The 17281-nt window shown below is 43.2% G+C and overlaps 1 non-coding gene across 1 annotated transcript; it reads left to right on the top strand.

Moving 5' to 3' along the window:
- The first annotated feature begins 6514 nt into the window (after positions 1-6514).
- LOC118971185 (U6 spliceosomal RNA) lies at positions 6515-6623 on the top strand. The gene has a single exon (XR_005059518.1). It is a non-coding gene; the product is annotated as a U6 spliceosomal RNA (small nuclear RNA).
- Positions 6624-17281: the final 10658 nt, after the last annotated feature.

Raw genomic sequence — 17281 nt, 5'->3', positions numbered from 1 at the left:
ACAACTAGCAGTGTCTGCAGCAATTCCATAAACAAAGGGAAATTTGACAGTGATATAGTTAAGGTCCATGAATCTAGCTGCCCTGTTTAGAGAAAGAGGGACATGACTTGACAGCAGCATGAGGAAGAAAGACTTGAATAACATGAGGGAGAAAGACAAAAATAACAAGCAGATTATTCAGTGATTGTGAAAATCTAGGCAAACAAATAAATCATTGTTAGGGAAAAATTGTGATTAAATAAGCTTTTCAATTTTTGTAGGAAATTCAAATGAAGTGTTTTGGGAACATCATGCAAGGAATGACTATTGTTCTCGGAAAATTGGCAAAATGGAATCATGGCTCCATGAACAAGAAGCCCGGGGACAGCTTCTCTGGGACATTGCTAGCTCTGACTCAGAGGAGTTGGGGAAAGAGGAGTTGCGGGGGAGATGAAGGCTGAGCTTCCCTGGGACTCCCTTCTCTGGGGACAAGTCGAGGAAAGGGATTGCAGATGTGAGTGCGGTGTCTTCAGGACCCGGTGGTCCAGGTGCACGACCAAGACAGGCACGGGGGAGGCTGACGGTATTCTGAGGGGCTGGCAGGGATCTGGACCTGAAGGAGTTGGTTGACCAGGAGCTCCGTAAGGAAACACTGGCTGTAGCTGCCAGAAGAGCTGACGTAATCCTGGGTGGTGCCACCAGCAGCTGTCTGTGCCACCTGGGGAGTCGTGCACAGCCGTAGTTGCTGCGAAGGCAGCCAGGATGGTGGGGGCAGAGCAAGGAATATTTAATCCAAAGATTCTGACGGGACTGGAAAGGGTTCTGGAGGACTGTTTTCTAGAAAAGGGTTAAGCCTGGATCTGAGCGGACCAGGGTGTGACCCGGAAGTACTGGGGAAGAATTACACAGAAGCAGATTATTGAGTATAGGCTGCTTTTCCTTGTTTGCTGTGATTTATTTTAGCAGTCATAACTATGTTTCAGGAGAATGAGCTGCCTTGGAGAGGCTGTGGCACCCTGGTCCTGTGGGGTGAGAGGATTGACGGAGATGCAGGTGGGGAGCTCAAGAGTGGCCAGGTGGCTGAGCCTGTCCCTTCTGCCTGTGAGGCTGAAGGTCAGACGAGCCGTGGAGAATCTAGTATGTGTTAATTGAGTGGAGCTCCATGTTCAGAAAAGGGCATGCAGTCCATGGGCAAAAGTATATATTTAATCATTCTGCTGTCAGTGTTTTTTTTTTTCTGTAAAGAAAGCAATTCTTGTTTAACTTTTGACTGCATTTTTTACTTAGAGAAATTAAAAAACTGGGGGGCATTCAAAATATACTTGACGGCCAGATAGCCAGTTATTGTTGAGTGTAATCTCAATGGCCATTGGCTTATTCATTCCTTCTCCATGGAGCGTGCCTCAGTGCCAGTTCTGTGCTAGGCTCAGGGTGCAAAGGTGAGTAACGTGTGGGCCTTGTGCACTTGTAGCTTTGGCCAGAGGGAGAGGCAGACGTGCCCGGGAGGGCAGACGCTTCCGTGCAGTGGAGCGTGTGCCCAGTTAGAGGGGTGAGGAGGAAAGGTGCACCAGCGGGTGGGGTGTATGTGGGGGGCCAGGAGAGTCAGGGGAGCCCCGTGGCATCCTGCGGGGGAGATGAAGGCTGAGCTTCCCTGGGACTCCCTTCTCTGGGGACAAGTCGAGGAAAGGGATTGCAGATGTGAGTGCAGTGTCTTCAGGACCCGGTGGTCCCGGTGCACGACCAAGACGGGCACGGGGGAGGCTGATGGTATTCTGAGGGGCTGGTGGGGATCTGGACCTGAAGGCTTGGGGAACCACACACAGACTGGGGCTTCTTCCCGTGACGTGAACCCCAGGCTGGGGGTCAGCACTCCCAGGTCTGGGTCCCGACCTGCAGCCCTCAACCTCCTGACCTCACACAGACCACTTCCTGTGATCAGTCTTGGTCTCAGGGTCTGCGGGACAGGCAGGACGAATTAGCAGAAACATGATGGCTGGTGTGGAATCAGATAGCCTGGGTTCGAATCCTGCTTCCAACTTACTAGCTGTTATTTAACCCGCGTGCCCCATAATTGGTAAAGTGGGAATAAAAATGGCACCAACCCCAGAGGGGTTATTGTGAGGAGTAAATGAGAGAATCCTTGTGAAGTGTTTACATTTCACAGTGCTGGCATTTCATTGAGTATTAGTTGCTCAATACATGGTAGCTGTTATTAAAGTAAGGATTTAACACCAATAGGAACCATTTCAGACCACACAGAAGTGTGGGGCAGCAGTTGCCAGCGTGTGTGGAGAAGTCCCAGTTCCTTGGCCACACCAAGGGGCTGCCAGGGGGAGCTGGGCGTGCAGAGCGCTGAGCCTCCTCTGTGTGTTACTAAAGCAACTTCCCTTTCACCTGTTTTTAATATTAGGGTTCCAGGAACATTTATGTGAAAAGTAAATTGCCAACATTACTTAGAAACCCATTGTGCTAGATGATACCCAGGTTTCTTGCCAGTTTTAAAATTCTATGATTTAAAATTATAAAGAGGTTAAGTTACTTTTGGCTCCTCAGCTCCTGTTTATAAACTCCTCTGTCTGCTCCTGTTTCCTTCCCTTCTGTCTGCTCTCCCAGCTCTCACATCTCCATTCCTCAGAGTATCTCCTTTTAAAAATATTTCTTCATCTTATAGCTACATTAACAAGGAGAACCTTTATGTCAGCCTCCTAATAAAATCACTTCCCACAAAGGAATTAACATCTGATAACAGTTAGGTATTTGTTTTTAGCTCTTAAAAGAGGAGGTTTAGAGATACAATGCCTTTTAACCAAAGGAATGAGTCTCTAATGGTGAATTTTCAGACTCAGACTTGTGTGGGGGTGTTTTGGGGGATGAGCAGGCTTTCAGACTACAGCCTGTTAGCAGCTAATGCCTCAGCTGGGATTTGTCCTTTTTTCCACCAATGGTCCTGTGTGTGCAGAGCTGAGACAGAGGTGTGTGTGATCCAGGTGTCAGTGTTTACATTCAGCTTGATGATAATTCTGGTTGTACCTCGGGACATGCCTTCCTTTCAGAAACAGACCCTGAGCCCAGGATTCAGGTGCAAGTGATTCATGAAAGATGCACGCTCAAGAGCAGGGAGCTGGGGAAGCGGAACAAGGAAGGAGACAGATCCAAGCAAAAGCCCTTTTCAGCCTGCTTCTAAGGGGAGCTGTGGAGTGTTGATTGCATTGCTGAGTTTGTCTCTTGGAAGAAAGGGGGCTGGGTGCCTGCACCAGTCAGCCATTGGCTAGGGCCTCCTTGGTGGTGGTGGACACAGAGGCCCAGATATTTCCACTCCTCACATGCGTGAGGCAGCTCCCGTAGCCCAAGGGGAATCCTCTGAGCAGGCTGTAGTTGGGAGCTCTCAGCAGCAGAGCACACAGGAGCTGGAGTGTGGGCGCGCAGCACCAGACAGGGGGCCTGGGGCGTCGGGTGGGTACCTGCAAATGTCCCCTCACCCCACCCCCACAGTGCAGCTGCAACGGGCTCATTCAGTGTGGTTAAAACCTGCTTGACATGCAGGTAGCGGACTGTGAGTCATCACGTGCACGTTTCTAGGGATGCTGAAATAGGACATAATAATTGAGATGGTGAACAAAAGCTGAACTCTCTTCACAAAGCCTGACAAAGGAGAAGGTTCAATTCTGGGATGATTATTCTGTAAAGACAAAAAACGATAGCTCAGGGGAAATGTCACTCTCCTGTGTCTGGGCTCTCTCCCCACCAGGCTGTGGTTGTATATGGGAGGGCGCAGGGGCTGGTGCATAGAAGGTGTGGAGGAAGGAAGTTTAGGGTTGGCATGGTGCCTCTGTGGAGTTACCAGCGCCCCAGGCCCTTCTCCAGTCACTCCTCTGCTGCCCGGAGTGTGGCCCTCACCTTCGTGTTTAGGATGGCTGTTGGACTCCAGTCTTTACACCAGAGTTCTGGGTAACAGAGGGAGAAAGAAGGGCATATACCTCTCTTCAAGGCACTTCTGGGAAAGTTCATAGGACACTTACATTCATGTATCATTAGTTAGAATATAGTCACGTGAGCTCAGCTGGCTGCAAGAGAGGGTGAGACATACGGCCTGTTAGATTGTTAATAACGTTCACAGCCAAGTTAGGTTTGCCAGACAAGGAAGGAGGAGCAAACAGATGTTGCATATGCAGTTAGCAGACCCTACAGTTTCCAGATGTTGCCACGTTTTCTGTGGCACCGACCCTGGTCTGTATCAGGTGCTGGACGGCCTCCTCAGTGGTGCTGGGGACTTGGGAGAATCATGAACTGTGTTTAAGTCATTGTGTCCACATGGCTGCTTTCCTTGGACTGAGACCTGCTCACTGGAAAGGAGCCAAATTGCAAATCCACACCTATACCCTAGATGCTGAGACTTTAGATTTGGGGCTTTTATTTGAAACCGCTATTTGACTTCTCTGTCTGTGGACTCTGTGTGCGGCAGCAGGAGCTCCCTGCAGACGGGCAGCCCTGTGGGCGTCTCGTTGTTCCAACCTTGGTTTTGTGGCCCTGGAGGATGGCTGCTCTCTAAGCCCCTGCAGAGGGAATTTCTGGGATGCCATATGACTCATATTTGATGACAAATCATTCACCCCAAACTCTCCAAATTTGGAAGCCTGAGAATCATATTCATGGGATGCTGCCCAAAACTAGGCACAGGCTTAGTTTTATTTGTACAGACTGCCAGGAAGTCCAGCCTGGCCTTGCTTCTGGTTTGGCCCCAGGATAAACCTCATCTCAACCCCAGGAGTGTCCCTCCCAGCATGCTTCCGGAGCTGCCCTGCTCCGCTGTCCAGCCTGGTGCCCGAGCCACCTCCAGACACACCCTGAACCCAGAGCTCACCAGCTTCCTCATCTTTGCTACCTTTGTGCTTGCCTTGGTTTGCAGGTGCCAAGTCCACTTTCCTCCTTTACATGCTGCCCAGCTGTCCCTTACCTGAGGCTCCTCAAGTAAGAACATCAGTCTCTGGGCCTTAATTTTCCCATCTTTAAAAAGGAGCAAACAGAAAACTTGAATGTCTCTTCAAGGATTGCAATTCTGCTTCTAATACCACCTTTTGAGCAGGAAACACACTGTACTAGAGAAATTTTATTGTCCATTTTCTCAAAGGGGAGAAACAAGGTACTTGTAAGTGAATGAAAGACCTATTAACAACCGTGACTTACCGATTACCTGGAACTATGCTAAGCATTTTACACATATTGTTTCTTTTTTAAAAAAATAACAGCTTTCTTGAGATATAATTTACATACCATACAATTCACCCACTTAAAGTGTACGATTCTATGGTTTTTAGGATATTCACAGATGTGCGCAGCCATCACCACAGTCAATTTTGGCTTTCATTCCTGATGCTGTCCCATTAGCTGCTTTCAGTCTGTATAGAACTGTGTATTCTGGACATTCATATACATGGAATCATATAATCTGTGGTCTTCATGTCTGAGTTCTTTCTCTTAGTATGCTTTCAGGATTCATCCCCATTGTAGCATGTATCAGTATTTCATTCCTTTTAAAGGCTGGCTTGGATAATGTCTCATCGTATGCATATACCACATTTTGTTTATCCATTCCTCATCTGATAGACATTTGGGTTGTTTCTACTTGTTTGGCTATTATGAATAATGCTGCTATAAATATGCATATTCAAGTCTTTGTATTGACTTATGTTTTCACTTCTTTTGGGTAGCTTCCTAGGAGCAGAATTGATGGGTCGTATGGTAACTCATGCTTACATGTATCATTTCTTATCCTCCTAAGAATTTTGTAAGACAGAGGTTATTATTCCCACTTTACTGATGATAAAACTGAGGCTGAGGGAGGTTAAGCATCTTGCCAATGAGACAGAGCTAGTAGGTGGCTGAGGCTGGATTTGAACCAATCTTTTTAATTCCAAAGCTGGGGGTTCTTTCTATTGTGCCCAGCAGCCAAGGTTTAGTTCTGTTTCTGGTCTTGCACCTATTGATGTAGGAAGGCTCGCATGAACCATGAGCTTGTGGAATCAGCTTCCTGTATGTGGTTCTCACCTCCCTTAAATCACATGGCTGTTGTAGAATCCCACAGTGTAAAGTCCAAAGTAAACTGGGCTTAAATGGAATTCTCTCTCTGCAGTTTAGATGTTTAGATGTTTAAAATATGGTGGACCACACACTTTCCTTATGAATAACCAAGTTGTGAGTTGCTGATCACTGACTGTTAATAGCATTTTTGTCCTCTCTTTTCATCCTTTCTTCCAGCAGTTCTGGTCCAGTAGCTGCTACACCATGACTATGAAAACAAACTCCTGTTTCCTCAGCTCCACTGCCACCACCAGATTGTTATTACAATAACACACACCTCTGACAATTCTTGGCAGCTTCATGTACCACTTGTTGAGTCATTGTGATTCACAACTCTGGGAGAGTATGCAGCAAATGGCACAGACATAGACAGTGCTGACTCCATAACTGTGTGTTCAGGAGTCACTGAGTGGAGGTTCTAGACATGGGAGGAAAGCTAGATAAAATGTGCAGTATGGTGCTCACTTCGGCTGCACATATTCTAAAAAATTGGAACGATACAGAGAAGATTAGCATGGCCCCTGCACAAGAATGTCATACAAATTCGTGAAAAAAAAATGTGCTGTATGATTTCAGAGGTGAACATATCCAACTGGATTAACTTTTTTCCCAGCATATTGCTATGTGTAAACAGATGATTTTGGTAAAAGAGCTTCACAATAAAAATCATAATGATATTTCACACTTATGTATCATAGTAGCCCTCTCTAAGGAGCCAGCTGCTTTGCTAATATTTAGGATGGTTAATTCTATGAGCTGAGGCAGGGAGCAGATTGGATTATTAGGCAACCTTATTTTTATTGTGAAATTTATGTGAGATAGGGAAATAGGGAAAATTTAAATAAGCCTATCCCAACACAATCATTTTAGCATTTTGGTGCATTTCCTTCTAGTCTTTTTCTCTTTAAGCACAAGCTTCAAAACAAATTTCATTCTAGGCATATTGTTTACACTATTTTATATCACCCCATTCTTTAGTATAATTTCCCCCATATTATGACATTATTTTTATGAACATTTAAAATGGCACCAACATTTGATTAGATGTAATCATCTATTTTATTATTTGTCTATATTGGACGTTTAGATTGTGCTTGTGCATTTAGAATTATTTCCGTAGGACAAATTCCAAGAGGTGGAATTTAGAAGGATCTCTAATACCTATTGTCAAATTATTTTCCCCAAATGGTCAAGCTTGTTGACACTTCTTTATGCAGAATGAGACTGCTGGCTTCACATCTTCACCAGCCCAGCCTGGCTGGTGTTGGAAAGTTCAGGGATAGAGGATAAAGTGCTCAAAGAGAAGATAAAAACCCATCCTCTGTCTCTGGGGAGGGTGTTCTGGGGAGGCAGGAAACCCATCCTGAGGAGAGGAAATTGGGTTATGTATATAATAAAAAATAATTTGTATCAACTCTGCTAGAGGAAAGACTGAACTCTCTCTGTTCTCTCTCTAGAAAATAAAGTCGGTGTCTCATATAAAGGTGAACACAGGCTATGCAACCAGTAAGGGAGGAAAATAGGATTATAGACACATGATAGGCATTTAGTAATAAAAAAATGTGCTTTTATAAATGGTTCTGGATGTTTTTCAGATTTTAAAAAATCATAATTTGTCATTTCTTCTCTTCTTCTGAATATCCAGTTTTGCATTTGCATTTTTTAAAACTGTGGTAAGAAAACATAACACGAAATGTACCCTCTTAAAAGGTAACAAAATTTTAAGTGTAATATATAGTATTGTTAACTCTATGCACATTGCTGTACAATGTTTTTATACTTTAAAAATTATTTTTCTTGAAGAGGATTCCCCAAATTGTATAAATTTGAGGACACTCAAATGTGAATCTGCTCCTGTCCTAGGGCCTTTCCCTGTTGTAGCTCTTTCAAGACCACATATCTCTCTATGCTTTCTTTTCTTTTCTCAATAACACTTTTATTGAGTTTACATCTGTAAAGTTCACTCTTTTAAAATGTGCAAGTCAGTGGTTTTTGGTTTGTTTGCAGAATTGTGCAACCATCACCATCTCTAACTTCAGAACATTTTTATTACTTCCCAGAAGAACGCTGTACCTATTAAAGGCCACTCTGTTTCTCTCTCTCCTCAGTCCTTGGACACCACTAATCATCTACTTCCTGTCTTTGTGGCTTTACTTATTTTGGACATTTTATATAACCAGAATCATATAGCGTGTGGTTCTTTGTGCCTGGCTTCTTTGACCTGGCATGATGTTTTCAAGTGTCAACACATTGTACCATGTGTCAGTACTTTTTTTTGATTTTTATTACTGAATAAGATTCCATTGCATGGATATACCACATTTTAAAAATCCGTTAATCAGTTGGTGGATATTTGGGTTGTTTTCACCTTTTGGCTATTATGAATAACATTGCTATGAACATTTACGTGCCAGTCTTGGTGTAAATGTTTTCATTTCTCTTATGTAGATAACTGGAGGGGAATTGCTGGTTATATGGTAGTTCTGTCTTTAATATTTGAGTCACTGCCAGACTATTTTCCAAAGTGGCTGTACCATCTTACAACCTCACCTGTTTTCACCAGTATTTATTATTATCTGTCTTTTTGAACTTAGCTGTCTCAGTGGGTATGAAGTTGTATCTTCCTCCATCTTCAACTGATGTTTAATTAATATGCTTACAGTTCTTAATGACATTAACACATGGAACAGCTTCCATTATACCCTGACTTTAGGGTCAAGACATATACGTTCATAAATTGTTCTGAATACATATAGTATTAACATACAAATAAATTAAAACTTGCATTAAACTCTCTTTGAGCCCTTGGCTCTATTGGTTAAAACTAAAACTATATTCTTGTCTTATTTTATTCTTATGGTTTTAAATATCCAAATGATAGGCAGACCCCTTTATATTTCATGGCAGGGCAGTCTTTTTGAGCAGAGAATATCCCATCAACCCCACCCAAATTTCCAGCCCAGTGCATCTTATTTTCATTAGTACCAGTTTCACAGGACTGTTGTGAGAATTAAATGAGGGTATGTATGTCAAATGCATAACATAGTATGTCTTTGATAAATATTAGCTAAAAAAACCCAGATTGGGTGTGTTGGATGTAAGGAGAGTGGCCTCATACCAGGTCAGTTCCAAAGCTTTTGCACCCAGATTACATCAACAATGCTGAAATAGAAACCAGTGTATAGACCAGTGGTGGCCTTTCAAGTGACCTGGCTCAGGAACTTTAGCCAGTAGGGCACTCCATGTTGGGAGATGACTAGCTGATAAAGCAAATTCTTTCTCCAGGTAAGTTTTTAATGTGAGTCGTGGAGGGTAGCCTAAATGGAGGCCATCACAGGATGAAAGCTGAGGATGGAGGAGCCCTGGGGAGGGAGAGCAGATGCCTACTTTTGCGGAGGTGACAAGATGGATGATGGGCTGCCAGAGCTGTTCTTGGGTCACTGCCGTGACTTGAGCTAATGCAGAGGAGAAGCTGCTTCATTACACCTCTTCAGTACGCCGCAGTCCTGCAGCAGACCTGGGTTGCAGGAGAGGCTGCGAGGACTTGCATTTTCAGTCTCTCCAAGACAACAGCAAAGCAAGTGATGCTCGTGTGGCGAGAGGACCATGAGCCGAGTGCAGGAAGGGTCCTGAGCCTCAGGAAGCCAGATGCCCACGCATACAGGCTTGGTCTGTTCCTGGGACCCTGAGCCTGACTGCTTCTCTGGGTCGGCAACCACAGGACAGGGTATCTTGTTCATGCCCCTCGGGCTGGTGTGGCTGGTTTACAGGCATCGAGCTGAGTGGCTGCAGAAACTGTAGCCCTTCTCTCAGGCTCCCCGAAGCAGCATGTCAGCTCGCTGTTGGCAGGTGGCCCAAAGAGATCATCCAGCTCAGGTGATGTTGTAAGGGGACTCCAGGTCAAAACAAAAATTAGACCACTATAGGAATAGTACTTCTCTATGTAGGGGCTGGGGTGCACAGCCGGGGCTCCGTGCTGCCACTTACCTGGTTTGGAAAGACAGGAGACATGTTTCTGCCCACATAAATTATACATCAGGTTAATGGCAAAGTACTTGTTTCAGGCTCAGTGGAACACCATGGTTCTTGCTGCAGTGGCCCCCTGAGATGCAAGCTGCCATCTAAGCATTCTTAATTAGCAGAGTGTGGTGATGCAGTTTGCTGTGAGCTGTGCCCAGTTCCCTGGGGCGAGTCTATCTTCCATAAAGCTCTTTTCTACAGTTTTTTTTTTCTTCAGTAGTTTGATCCTCTGCAATGTTCTTTCGGCTGAAGCATCATAATAGACCTCAGTTTAAGTCAAGAAAAGACATGATCATTAATGTCACTTTTTCAGTGGTCTGACATAGGGTCCCATCAAGATACAGGAAGACTTCACGGTGCGACCCAACCTCCCACTCAAGAGGAAAAATCAAGTGGGGTAACTCACGACTGTCGGGTTCCTTCAGACTGCAATTTGGTTCTTGTTTCGTTTTCTAGCTGTGTGCCCTTTACTAGGTTGTGAAAGCATATTACACAAATTTGTCACACAGTATAGGGTCACTACATGTTTATTATTATTATTAATTTGAGAAGCTCTCAGTACAGTGTCTGGCACGTGGTGGGCATTCCAACGCTGTTCTCTCTTTCCTCCCCTTTTACCTCTTACAGATGGTTCTCTTTTGCCTCGTGGGGGGAATCACAAACCCTAGGGGCTGGAAGGAAGTCCAGTCCTCCACCCTAGGGGTAAATTCTTGAATCCTTAGCATCATTTCCAGGGGTCTGATAGCCTGTTTTGAACACCTAATATGATGAGAAACTCACTTCTGCCAAAAGGCACCTTATTACCTCGTTAGGCAGCTCTGATGAAGAAATTCAGCTCCATCACCAAAGCCGTCTTCCTGCTCCTTCTGTGATAAAAATCAACACGTTTATTGAGCAATAAATATTCATTGTGTAAGAGGTACCCGTAGAGGATACAAAAGGTTAACCAATGCTCCTTGACCTTAAAGGGAATAAAACTTATACTCAAGGAAAGAGAAATGGGGAAGAAAGGTAGTGCTGGACACAAAAGGAGCCATGGAAGCTGATCACCTGCAGGAAGGAGGCAGGAATTTAGCTTTCCTGACAGGATCTGCAGATCCAGTAACTTGGGATCCTGGGTTACTGCAAAGGATTATTAAAAAAAGGTTTTTCCCCTTTATTATTATTTAAAAAATTCATCTAAGGATTATGATCGTGATGTATCTTAGCCTGGGATCTTAGAAAAATAGGTTCGAAGCAAAGCTTACATGCTAACGCAGGGACTGGTAAACTTTGGCCAATGTCACCTGTTTTTGTATAATTTGTAAGCTAAGAAACCTAATAGCTCAGTGATTTAAATCAGGGGTCGGAAAACTATGGCTCAGGGTCTAAATTTAGCCCACTGCTTGTGTTGTATGACCCATTCTCCAGTTTTAAATGGCTGGAAAAGAATTAAAAGAAGAATAATATTTTGTGACGTATGAATATTCTATGGAATTCAAATGTCAGTGTCTATAAATAAAGTTTTATTGAACACACACCCACTCATGTATGGATTGTGTCACTCCTGTTTTTGGGCTACAGTGGCAGAACTGAGTAGTTGTGACAGAAATTGTATGGCCTGCAGAGCTTGAAGTATTTACTCTCTGGACATTTACAGAGAAAGCTTGCTGACCCCTGTTCTAAAGCTTTATTGGGCTGGTTGTGGTGAAATCCTCAGGAGGAAATGTGACTTACAGGAGCAAGCAATGACGGTAAATATGTAGTGGTGTTTTACAGAGTAGCCAGAGTTTGTAAGAAAACTGTGGGACATCACTGGAGCAGAGGCACAGAGTCACACTGCATCTCAGAACCATCCAGAGGTCACCAGCTGGCTGCTTCCTGTGTTCTGGCTTCATGGCTCAAAGTGTGTCCAACAGGGCACTGACACCTCTAGGGAGGTGCTGCGGAGACAGAGCCTCTGTGGGTCTGTTCTGGCTGGTGTGCTGGCCGAGTAGACTTTGCTAGTTGATGCCGCACATGGGGCTCCTATCTGATGACAGCAGAGGGGGTGGTGTGAGCCCTTTCAAGAACAGCCCTGGAAAGCAGGAGGGTCGGGGAAGGTCTGGAGTGGTGCATAAACAGGTCTAGTTTATGAAATCAGTTCTAGGAGACACACTTTTGTCAATTGCAAAAAAGGGTCATGTGATGCTTGCTAGAATTAAAAATATATGAAGTTTGGACACAGGACGATACTTGGGGTGTTAGGTGAGGTTCAGATGGGGCAGTCTTGCTGAGTCTGGGCTTAGGACGTGAAAAAAGCTTCTTAACTTGACCTCACCAGCATCCCATGCCCCATGGATGTCAGAAGGAAAAAGCAAGCTTTTGCCAAATGGAGTTTGTTTTTAAAGAAACTTCAGTTCGAGAAGCAGGTGGGCTAACTGAGAAGAAGGGACTCTTTTTTCCAGGGCAGTCTGTAGATATGGAAGCTTTAGGAGTTGGAGCATTGACTTTTTTCCCCAAGGGACCAATGGATAGTGTTGTATTTGCCAGCAGTGGGTGGATACACATAGCAATGTGTGATGTGGCCTTTTTAAATAAAAGACTTTTTATAGAGCAGTTTTTGATTCATAGCCAAATGAAGCAGAAAGTACAGAGATTTCCCTTATGCCCCCTGCCTCCACACATGTAGACCCTCCCCGACTATCAACTTCTCCCACCAGAGTATAAAACTGTTTTAATTGATGACCCTACACTGACACATCATTATCACCAATGTCCATAGTTTACATTAAGATTCGCTCTTGGTGTTGCACATTCTGTGGATTTGGACAAGAGTATAATGCCATGTGTCCATCATTATACTATTAAACAATATTTTCACTGACTTAAAAATCTGTGCTCTGCCTATTCATCCCTCCCTCTCCTTTAAGCTCCCGATCTTCTTGCTGTGTCTGTAGTTTCGCATTTTCTAGAATGTCACATAGTTGGAATCATGTAATATGTAGACTTTACAGAATGGCGTCTTTCTGTTAGTAATATGCACTGAAGTTTCCTCCATGTCTTTTCATGGCTTGGGGTGGCTCATTCTTTTTTTAGCACAACAGTCCAATGTTTAGATGAACCATAGTTCATCCTCTCACCTGAAGAGACATCTTTATTTCTTCCAAGTTGAGGTCGCATCTTCATGGCTTCAGTTTCCCCTCTATGTGGGGTTGAACAAGTCGTTGTGTTTATTCCTGGCTCTGATGTACTTTGCTTCCAGCATGCCAAGGCCAAAGATAGGACCCAGGCTGCCTTGCACGGAGTCCTTGGCAATGGGCAACGTCCGTGACGGGACAAATGACTGTGGGAGCATTTCCAGAGCAACTTGAATCACTTGGAAGATTGTTGCCACTTTCTGAATTTAATGAGAAAACCCTAATGCCTCGAGAATTTTATGCTGGCAGTTTCATTTCTCTAGTAATAAGTGTTTTGTTTTAAAGAAATTGAGCCAAACATAAAACAAGGGAAAGGATAAAACACCAAAAATCCCCAATGTTTTTTGCTAGACGATACATAATCCAGAAACAATCCAAATAGATTTACAGACTTCCTGGAGAGGGTTTATAGTGTTTGGGATCACTGTTGTCAGCATTTGTAGAATTATAAAATTTAGCAAGGAAAAGAATAGGTTTGCCTGTTTAGCAAATAATAAATCAAATAACTCAAACAGAGCCAAAGGCTGAGAAAGAGAAAGAGAACAAGCAATATAGAGAAGGAAACAAGGGATAATGAAAAGGCTTGGGGCAAGTAACCACTAGGGAAGTGAATGTTTCCTGCAGGAGCCTTTGTCCTCCAATAACATGTGGGGGCTAGGGGCCAGGTGGCCGAGCCATCCCATGGCCCTTCACAGTGGATGACAATGTTAATAATAATGGCCAACATTCCTTGCACACTTGTTCTGGGTCAGGCACTGGCTGAGAGTTTCCCGTGTATTAATGTCCCTGAATTTCCAGCCGGTCTTCCTGATCTCTGATCTCCAGCATCATTGCTGTGTGCCATTCAATGTAGCATTCCTGCCTCGTTCTCTGGATGTTTCACCTGTTCCAGGTGTGTTTCCTCGGTGACACTTGGTGAACAATGTGTTTTTTCCCCCCAGCACAGAGTCAAGCCCAAAATGCATGCTCAAAATAGACTTGATGGAAGACCTGACAGACTTCATGTATCTACTGATGGCACCCAACGTTTACGGAGGGCTGTGTGCTTGACACTGAACTCATTACTTTATAAGTATGACCTCATTTCATCCCTACAACAGTCCCAAGAAGTAGGTAGTTTTGTCTGTAGTTTCCATGTAGGGGGTTAAGGATCAAAGAGGTATGCTATCTGTCCAAGATCACAGCCAGGAATTGATCAAGATAGGTTTTGGACCCGGGTTGACTTGACTCCCCAGTTTAAGTTTTTTCACCATGAGGATACATGCTTTTGCTTGGGGAAGCCCCTGAAAGGTGGAATAGAGAGTTCTTTTGTAGTTAATGAAGCACTAGGGTATATATGCAGGAACTTTTTATCAGACCCTGAAATGTAATCCTAAACACTCTACCTGCTTTTGCTGAGAATTTATTACCTGGAATAGTTTAGGAGTGAATTGAAGTGTGAATGATACCAGTTGCTGGCAAGGTGGAAGGACAATGCAATGGAGAAACAGAACTAAAAAAAGCTGTGCAAGTCATGATTCAGTGCTTACTTCACTTTAAACAAACAAACAACAAGTTGTGCATAAAGAATTCATACAAAGTGTGTGCAGGTGTACAAGCACATACATGTTTCTACACAATGCATAGGAAACAAGCCTGTGGGTTCCAGAAATAATTCAAATGATAGATGGTCTCTGTCTACACATATTATATGCAAGGATGCCAAATTATTGGGACAAGTTTGCTAACAGATGTGATCTGTTTAGCTAAACAGATATTAATTTTCCAGCTTTTTGACCCGCTGATAAATTATATCCTGTTGGAGATACATCACAAATTACAGTAAAACCTGATGTTGCATGTGATTGTCAAGACATAATTCAAATGAGATGAAGACTCACTGTGTATGATGTCCTTTGGTTAGAAAATATCCACAATGCTTTTAATACTGTAGTTTTTTTTTTAATTTTGATATCATTAATTTACAATTACTTGAACAACATTGTGGTTACTAGACTCCCCCTATTATGAAGTCCCCCCCACATACCCCATTATAGTCACTGTCCATCAGCGTAGTAAGATGCTATAGAATAATTACCTGTCTTCTCTGTATATACTGCCTTTCCCGTGTTCCCCCCTGCCCCCTCCTACATTATGTCTGCTAATCGTAATGCCCCCTTTCCCCCCTTATCCCTCCCTTCCCACCCATCCTCCCCACTCCCTTTCCCTTTGGTAACTGTTAGTCCATTCTTGGGTTCTGTGAGTCTGCTGCTGTTTTGCTCCTTCAGTTTTTTCTTTGTTGTTATACCCCACAGATGAGTGTGATTATCGATAGGTGTGTACTTACTGACATTGCAGGCTTTAGATTCATGCTTACCAAAGGTTCAAGGGTAACTCCCTTACTATCTAACAGTCTAATTTAACTCACTTCATGTGCTATTACAAACACAACCTAAAGGTTCTTTTTTTTTTTCCTCCTTTTTCTTCCTCCTCCCATTCTTTGTATGTTATGAATCACATTGTGTACTCTTAGTCTATCCCTTGGGTGAGATCTATTTAGCCTTAGGAATATTTCCATCTATAGCAGTCCCTCCAAAATGCACTGTAGAGGTGATTTGTGGGAGGTAAATTCTCTCAACTTTTTCTTATCTGAAAAATTTTTAATCCCTCCTTCAAATTTAAATGATAACCTTGCCAGGTAGAGTATTCTTGGTTTGAGGCCCCTCTGCTTCATTGCATTAAATATATCATGCCACTCTCTTCTGGCCTGTAAGGTTTCTGTTGAGAAGTCTGATGATAGCCTGATGGGTTTTCCTTTGTATGTGTCTTTTTTCTCTCTCTATCTGCTTTTAAAGTTTGTCTTTATCCTTCATCTTTGCCATTTTAATTATTATCTGTCTTGATGTTTTCTTCCTTGGGTCCCTTGTGTTAGGAGATCTGTGCACCTCCATGGCTTGAGAGACTATCATCTTCCCCAGATTGGGGAAATTTTCAGCAATTACCTCCTCAAAAACACTTTTTATCCCTTTTTCTCTCTCTTCTTCTTCTGGTACCCCTATAATGTGAATATTGTTCCGTTTGGATTGGTCACATAGTTCTCTCAATATTCTTTCATTCTTAGAGATTCTTTTTTTCTCTCTGTGCCTCAGCTTCTTTGTATTCCTCTTCTCTTGTTTCTGTTCCATTTACCCTCTCTTCTACTAAATCTAATCTGCTTTTAAATCCCTCCATTGTGTGTTTCATTTCAGATATGGAATTTCTTAATGATTGGATCTTTAACTTAAATTCATTCCTGAGTCCTTGAATATTTTTCTGTACCTCCCTGAGCATGTTTATGATTTTTATTTTGAACTCTCAATATTATAGGTTTTTAAAAAATAATATATTGTGTAACTCAGTAATAAAGGCATTTATTATACTTAAAAATGATATTTTAGTCCCATTGGGTTTTTCAGTATTTTGAGCCATTTATTATTTCTGGGATAGGTTTTGGAATTTGTGACCCACCTAGAAAAAGTGCTAGAAATAGGTATGGTGCTTTTCTTTAGCACTTCTGCAGAATCTTTTGACACCACACAGCTGCCTTGAAATGTTGCTAGGCTACACAATAAAGTCTCCTGGGGGAGGTCTAAATGCGTGCTGTTTTTGTGTGATGTATGGTCACGATCTGGAGTTCCCAGTGATTAAAAAGCTCCAGTCACTGTCAGCTGATGCTTTTTTCAACTCTGGAAAGCAGAATTCTCAAATATGGCACTGGCCGTGCATTAGGTTAGATAATACTGTGCTGTGTGTGTCTGTCCTGTGCAGTGTAGGATTTTTGGTATCATCCCTGTTCTTTTCCCACTTGATGCCAGTAGCACTCCCCCAGTTGGAACAATTAGAATATTTCCAAGTGTTACCAGATGACCCCTGGGGGCAAAAATCCCACCACCCTTGGGAATCACTGATAAAAAGCTGCAGAGAGTTAGCTGTCTGCAAACCTACATGTTGCCCTGATTTTACTGAGAGCTGCAGAGCATTTCACATGTGTTTTTCTCCTTGCAGCAGCTATTAGCATAAATATTCCT

The sequence above is a fragment of the Manis javanica genome, chromosome 7, assembly GCF_040802235.1.
Source record: "Manis javanica isolate MJ-LG chromosome 7, MJ_LKY, whole genome shotgun sequence".
In the NCBI taxonomy this organism is placed as follows: Eukaryota; Metazoa; Chordata; class Mammalia; order Pholidota; family Manidae; genus Manis; species Manis javanica.
This window is presented reverse-complemented; position numbering and strand designations above follow the sequence as displayed.